Below are 8,094 nucleotides of genomic sequence, written 5' to 3' on the forward strand. Positions count from 1 at the left end.
AAGGAATATGTATTTGACATGTAGAAAGCAATAGCAATAAAACTGAACGATCAACATGCTAAGCTAATGGATGGGTCTTGTCCATCACATCATTATCCTAATGATGTGATCCCATTCATCAAATTACAACACATGTCTATGGTTAGGAAACTTATCCATCTTTGATTAACGAGCTAGTCTAGTAGAGGCTTACTAGGGACACGGTGTTTTGTCCGTGTATTCACACATGTATCAAGTTTCTGGTTAATACAATTCTAGCATGAATAATAAACATTTATCATGATATAAGGAAATATAAAATAACAACTTTCTAATTGCCTCTAGGGCATATTTCCTTCAATCATTGCAATCATGCTTTTCATTCAAGGAGCTAGCGTGAATCACTTCATAAATTTCTTCTTTCAACACTTCGTCACAATTTTCAAATTCACAAATTTCAAGCAAAACCTCATAAATATAATCTAGTGCACTCAACTCACTAGCAATTGGTTCATCATAATTGGATCTTTTAAAAAGATTAGCAAGTGGATGAGGATCCATATCAATAGATTTTTAGCAATCAAATAGAAGGCACATGGCAACACAAGCAAACATAAGATCGAATGAGAAAAAGGGCGAAGAAAAGGGCAAATCTTTTCGAAAATCGTTTTAGAAGTGGGGGAGAGGAAAACGAGAGGCGAATGGCGAATAATGTAATGCGTATGAGAGTTTATGATGGGTACTTGGTATGTCTTGACTTGGCATAGATCTCTCCGGCAACGGCGCCAGAAATTCTTCCTACTACTTCTTACGCTTGCGTTGGTTTTTCCCTTGAAGAGGAAAGGGTGATGCAGCAAAGTAGAGATAAGTATTTCCCTTAGTTTGAGAACCAAGGTATCAATCCAGTAGGAGACAACACACAAGTCACCGAATACCCGCACAAACAAACAAACAACTTGCACCCAACGCGATAAAGGGGTTGTCAATCCCTTCACGGTTACTTGCAAAAGTGAGATCTGATAGAGATAGATAAACGATAAAGTAAATATTTTTGGTATTTTTTGTTTATAGATCGGAAAGTAAAAGATTGGCAAATAGTAAATTGGAAACTAAAATTACAGATCGGAAACTTATATGATGGAAGATTGACCCGGGGCCATAGGTTTCACTAGAGCCTTCTCTCAAGATAGCAAATAATATGGTGGGTGAACAAATTACTGCCGAGCAATTGATAGAAAAGCGCAAAGTTATGACGATATCTAAGGCAATGATCATGAATATAGGCATCACGTCCATGTCAAGTGGACCGAGATGATTCTGCATCTACTACTATTATATTACTCCACACATCAACCGCTATCCAGCATGCATCTAGAGTATTAAGTTCATAAAGAACAGAGTGATGCATAAGTAAGATGACATGATGTAGAGGAATTAACTCAAGCAATATGATGAAAACCCCATCTTTTTATCCTCGATGACAATAATACAATACGTGCCTTGCTGCCCCTACTGTCACTGGAAAGGACACCGCAAGATTGAACCCAAAGCTAAGCACTTCTCCCATTGCAAGAAAACCAATCTAGTTGGCCAAACCAAACCGATAGTTCGAAGAGAATTACAAAGATATCAAATCATGCATAAAAGAATTCAGAGGAGATTCAAATAATATTCATAGATAAGCTGATCATAAATCCACAATTCATCAGATCTCAACAAACACACCGCAAAAGAGTAGTACATCGGATAGATCTCCAAGAACATCGAGGAGAACATGGTATTGAGAATCAAAGAGAGAGAGAAGAAGCCATCTAGCTACTAGCTATGGACCAGTAGGTCTGAGGTAAACTACTCATGCTTCATCGGAAGGGCGATAGAGTTGATGTAGAAGCCCTCCCTGATCGAATCCCCCTCCGGCAGGACGCCAGAAAAGGTCCCTAGATGGGATCTCACAGGTATAGAAGGTTGCGGAGGTGGAAAAGTGTTTTCGTGGCTTCCCTTGTTGGTTTAGGGATATATATGGGTATATATAGGCGAAAGAATTAGGTCAGGAGGTGCACAAGGGGCCCACAAGGGTGGGGGCGCACCCTCCGTCCTTGTGGCCACCTCGCGGCTCCTCCGACTTCATCTCCAAGTCTCCTGGTTGTCTTCTGGTCCAAGGAAAATCATCGTGAAGGTTTTATTCCGTTTGGACTCCGATTGGTATTCCTTTTCTGCGAAACTCAAAAACAAGGAAAAAACAAGAACTGGCATTGGGCTCTAGGTTAATAGGTTAGTCCCGAAAATAATATAAAATAGCATATAAATGCATATAAAACATTCAAAACAGATAATATAATAGCATGGAACAATTAAAAATTATAGATATGTTGGAGACGTATCAGTCGTCGGCGGTCTCCATGTACTAGTAGGCTCCATCGGGGTAGTAGTAGTCATTAGCGGAATCAGCTGACTGCTGGGCTCCGTCATATGATCACATCAATCGGGTAAAGGGGAAAAGAGGTAGCAAAGCAACCGTGAGTACTCATCCAAACTACTCACAAGGCTTACATGATATCTACACTAAGTATGCATCAGTATCAAAGGAATGGGGTTATATCTTTGGACTAAACTGCAGAAATGCCAGAATAGAAGGGAAGACCTAGCCTATCAAAGACTAGCATCTTGGAGCGTCTTGCGACACTAAAAGAGTGCAGATTAGTATAACATAAGTAATAATTATGTAGTAGCAATGCCTAGAGATCCTTCCTCGACTCCCTGTGAGAAAACACTCCCAGAGCCATCATATCCATTTAGTGTCTCAAGTATCCAGTTCTAGTTGTAATAGATCGGGATACAACTCTGAGAGTCCGTTACAGTGGACACGGCTATTGAATAGATATACTTCCCTGCAGGGGTGCACCAACTTACCCAACATGCTCGATTACCTTCGGCCAGACACACTTTTCAGGTCATGTCCGACGTCGGCTAATCGACACATTGTAGTCCTACCTAGGCTCAACAAAGAGGTCAACATGCCGGTCTAAATCCTATGTGCGAAGGGGTCATGGGCCAATTTCCCTAAGCACTACTGCACGTTGCAAGGATGGCCGAGATCGGTCCTGGCTACCTCTTTATACAAAGCAGGTGCTTATGCAGACCACCCGAGCGCATGCCGCTCAACCGTGATGTTTGTAGATCTTTCAGGAGAATCATACGATGCCGAGTGCCCATACTTATTCCCACGTGGTGGTTAGTTCGAAAAGGCCAAAGGCCTACTCAGATCACATATCCAAATCGTTAGTGTATTGGGAGAGTGTAGAGACAATCACTGATCATTTCGCCTTGTCTCGCGTAGGGCTGGACGAAGAGCTCGAAACTCGCGAGCATAATGAGTGCTCGATTGTTCAGATTGTTTCAGCTCGTGCTCATTAGTTAATGAACCAAGCTAAATAGTGTTTTTGCTCATTAAGATTAATGAGCATAATGATCAAGCAAACGAGTTTCATGAGCTAACTCATTTAGCTCGACAATTTCGAATTGTTTGACTTGAGCCATCCCTGGTTCAGCCCACTAATTACGTGGTGCTAGTTAGCAAGCCTAGGGGCCCAACGCCCCAGCCCACTTCAGCCCTTATCTAGACCTAGGAGCCAGTCATGAGAGGAGTCAACCATGACTCCATGAGTCCAAGAGCCAGCCGGCAGGAACCAAATGAAGCCATGGGGGAGCGAGAGCACTAGCTAGGGATTTGACCACCTTTTCTCTAGTGCGGCGGCGGCCGCCGCCAACCATCCCATACGTCGGCCGTTCGTCTCCGCCATCTCCATTCCCCGAGTCCCGACCTGCTGCCTCCGCCTTCTCGAACTCTTCGCAACTCCCATCTATGAGCTAGTGCCTGGAAGTTGGGAATTTATGCCATTGTGAATTGGTTGGGATGTTGTGATTCTTTTCTGTAATACATGTCATTGTGAATTTTTAATAGGATCATGGGATTCTTCTGTGTTGTTTATTACCTTAATGAGCAATCATGAACGCTCGCGAGCATAACGAGCTCATAATGAAATGAGCCGAAGAGAGGTTTTAGCTTGTTAACATTAACAAGCTTAATGATAACGAACTTAATGATAATGAGCTTAATGGTAATGAGTCGAACGAGCCAAGCAGCTCGTTAATCCAGCCCTAGTCTCGCGGGCTTATGACAAGGGCCAGGCCCATCCCTCTACAGGGCATCTCTTCTTGTGTGGTCATGCCGCGTCATTATATCGCGGGTACCCTCATGGTCAACCCGATTTATCCAGAGACTGTCGGGAACTCGGGTCCACCTCTACCGAGGCGGTACCACCTATCTCTTCAGTCCCACAGTAATAGTTAATGGGGTACAGTTAAAGTAGTGTGGGTCCATACCATCAAGGTGAACTTAGAGGAACCACCCTCGGTAGGTTCACACCTGAGGTCAAATGTCAAGGTGAACTTGGAGAAATCACCCTCGATAAGTTCACGCTCGAGGAGCTGCATGGCAGAGACATCATCGGGAGTAGTGAGTGAGGAATCACCCTCGGTTAACCACTCTTGATGTGCTACACTATAGAGATATCATTGTAAGTAGGATACGAGGTATCACCCTCGACACTCAATAGTAGCTCTGTAGAGTTCTACAACTAAGGAGGGTGTCGGTGATGTGTCAGTCTCTTCTCGTTGATCACATTGGTCGAGTCATCAGTAACAAAGCAGGGCAACAAGGACAAGGGTGAGGGGTCACTGATGGATCACTAACCAACCTATACTAAGCATATAGGATAACAGGTAAAGTAACAATAGCAGGTTACAAAAGCAGGCTATGCATCAGAATAGGAACTACCGAACAACAGTAGCAAAATCTAATGCAAGCATGAGAGAGAAGGAATGGGCGATATAGGAATGATCAAGGGGGTTTTGCTTGCCTGGAAGCTCTAGTGAAAGGGGATGGACGTCTGGAGCATAGTTGTACTCGGTAGCATCAACATCAGTCTCTGGGTCTACCGGAGAAGAAGAGGGGGAAGAAACAATAAATACAAAGCAAACAAATGCATCACATTGCATGACATGACAGTATGCTATGCTAGGGGTGACCTAACGTAGTGCTAAGTGTTATAGGTGGAGCGGGAAAATATCCGGGGCATTTATCGGTTAGACGATCCAGAGGGGAAGGTTCCATGTTTGCAGTGTTGGAGGGGTGTGATAGGTATGTGGATGGCATATTCGGATTCGTCTTATTTTTCTGATCATTTTTCATATATAAATTATTTCCATCGAAGTTACGGTTAATTTTCTATGATTTTCCAAAGCTCTATTGAATTGTTGGAATTACAATATTCATTATTCATTCGAGACATTAATTGGCGGGATTGCTATGTGTGCATTGAGAAGTGTACATAGCAAATGGCTCTGAGTATGACAGTGGGGCCTAGTTGACTGCCCAGTCGGCAGTCAACAATCTGGTCAATTAACAGGTGGGGCCCAAGTGTCATGGACACTGAATTTTAATTAGACTTTTAAATGAAAAGGGCCTACATTTCATAGGGACATCTAACTAATCTGCTAATAAAATCAAGAGGGGCTAATCCCCCAACTAACAAGGCCGGCTTGCAGACTAAGGCATAGCCTAGTGGTATAAAGGGGTTGATGCCTTCCCACCCACCCAGGTTCAAGGCATGGTACTTGCAATTTGAGTTTGTTCCACAAATTATACTATAGGGGCCTCTCTTATAGTCTTTCTGTCAAAAAAACTAACAAGGTCGGCCCCTACGTGAAGTGGCCTAAGCCATGCCCTCGGTTGGGCACGCTAGAGCCAGCCCGCATGGCACAGCGGTGTTGGCGGCCTTGAGTAGAGGCAGTAGGGCAGCAGCCAGTAGTAGCATAACACGCAGCAGCAGGTAGGCAACAGCACAACATGAAGCATCAATGCAATAGTGGCAGCAGGCAGCAGCAACTAGCAGGAGCACCCGTGGTAAGCAGAAGTAGCATAAAGAGCAGCACCGAGGAGCAGGGAAGCGGGGTTGTGCGAGCGTGCCTGGCGCAGCCAAGGAGCAACACGCACGCCAGGGCGCGGGCGGGCACCGCCAGGCCCAGTCAGAGGTGAGGTGGGGCACGCGAGACGCGAACGCGACCGCGGTGAGCGCACGGGGAGTAGCTACAGGTGCGACGTGGACGCGGACATGGAGCTCGGTCCATGGCGGAGGGTGGGGTGCACAGGTACAAATCAAAGCTGAGACATGGGGGAATCGAAGGGGATGCTCACCCTGGTGCTTCTGGTTGAGGTCAGGGAGCACGTGGTGGCCGGGATGTGTCGAATTTGACGACGAGAGGCGGCAGTCGTGGCGAGGAGACGACGACGATGCAAAGCATATGGGCCGCCCGACTCGGTTTGGTGCTCAGGACGGACGAAGCCAGCCACACCGGACCTCCTAGACGTGCTCCCAAGTGATGGCGTCGACGGTGGCCGCGGCAACGACGGCGAGGACCTCGGTCACCACGGAGATCAGGAGCTTGAAATCGAGCAGAAGGGAAGGGGGCGACGGGGAAACAGGAGGGAATGGGAGGGGGGAGATCTAGGGTTTCGTTTGGATAGACTTATAGGGCCGAGGGGATGACGTGGAGGCCATCTGGCCATGCCGCCGTGGGATGGCTTTCACGCCATGGCCTCTGCCTACTGTACATGAGGAACAAGATGAGGGAGAGATGGGCTGGGTTGCCACTATAGCAGCTAGGCCTAAGTGCGTAGTGTCTTTCTTTCCTTTTTTTCTTTTCTATTATATACTTTTGGCTTTGTTTTGTATTTATTTAATACAACAACTGATTTTTGTTGTGAATGAAACTTGTCATATAAATACGTTGCAATATTATGGGGTTGCTCAACAAGTTTTAGAGCAAACAGAATTATTTAACTATTTTTAGAAACAGAAAAGGTCAAGTATTTTGCTGTTGATCCACTTAATTAATTCCCAGGGACATTTTGGGGGTTTAGGTGATGTTGTTTTCCTCAAAATAATTACTTAGGAAATATTTGCAATATTAGGAACTACTTTGTTTGCATAACTAAAGACGTAAATATTTGACCTGCAATTTAAATTTGAATTTGACTTTGATTTTGGACAAGTGGCAATTTGCATAGTAATCATGATGACATGACCACCATTAGGGGAGATTACTGTAGCATAATTCTCGGGGTGTTACATTAACTCCATCTTCAGATAAACCTGCAAGCTTAAATAATCCACAAACTTCATCCACATATATTAAGTGCATATTGGGATGTATTGTTCCGTATCCTGCATAAGGATTAGCTAGCAGTTTCTATATCATACCCGAAGGAATCTGATAATGAATATTTTTAGTAGGTGCAGTAGGTTGAGGAGCAACTCTTTGTGCTTCCAGTCGAGGTGAACATACCCCTAACAAACCCCTCAAAGGATTACTTTCCATGGTAATAAGTGACAGTAAATTTCAACACATATTACAAATGTTTCCTTACCAAATTCAAGGTGCTTCGCACCCTGGCAATGGCACCAAAAAAGAGTCTTGATGACCCTCAAGTATGCTGGAATTTAGTCTATTTTGGGACAGCCCAATAACTATTTCAGAAATTCCTAAATAAATCCTAGAGGCCCACTTAGCCCATTTGTGCAAGACAAGGGATACTACTAAAGTTTAGTTCGACAGTGCTAGTTTAGTGGGAGTTGGACCTCCTTATAAGGGAGGTTCTTTCCCCACTTGTATGAGCATGAGAACAAGAGGGACATCCACGCGTGCTCCTCCTCTGCCGCCCGCCTCGCCACGCCACACCTCGCCTTGTCACGATGCACCACAGGTTGCGGGAATGAGCCGAGTCTATGTCTAAATTTTTGCCACGCACAACGAGTATACGGAAGGTCACACGGGAGCTGAAATGTTTTTCTATAGTGGACACTGAATCCGAACGGCTCACCTCTTCGGTTGAAATCTGTTCGCTTCGTCTCCCTATGTTGCTTCACCTCCCGTCACAGCTTGTTCGCCTCCTTCTCCTGTGCCTATATAAGAGAGGTCGCTCCTCTCTAGAGAGACGCACCAGAAGATCCTCTTCCTCTTGGCACAAAGTTCCTGAGCACTGCACTGCTGCTA

The sequence above is a fragment of the Triticum dicoccoides genome, chromosome 6A (genome assembly GCF_002162155.2).
Source record: "Triticum dicoccoides isolate Atlit2015 ecotype Zavitan chromosome 6A, WEW_v2.0, whole genome shotgun sequence".
Lineage (NCBI taxonomy): Eukaryota > Viridiplantae > Streptophyta > Magnoliopsida > Poales > Poaceae > Triticum > Triticum dicoccoides.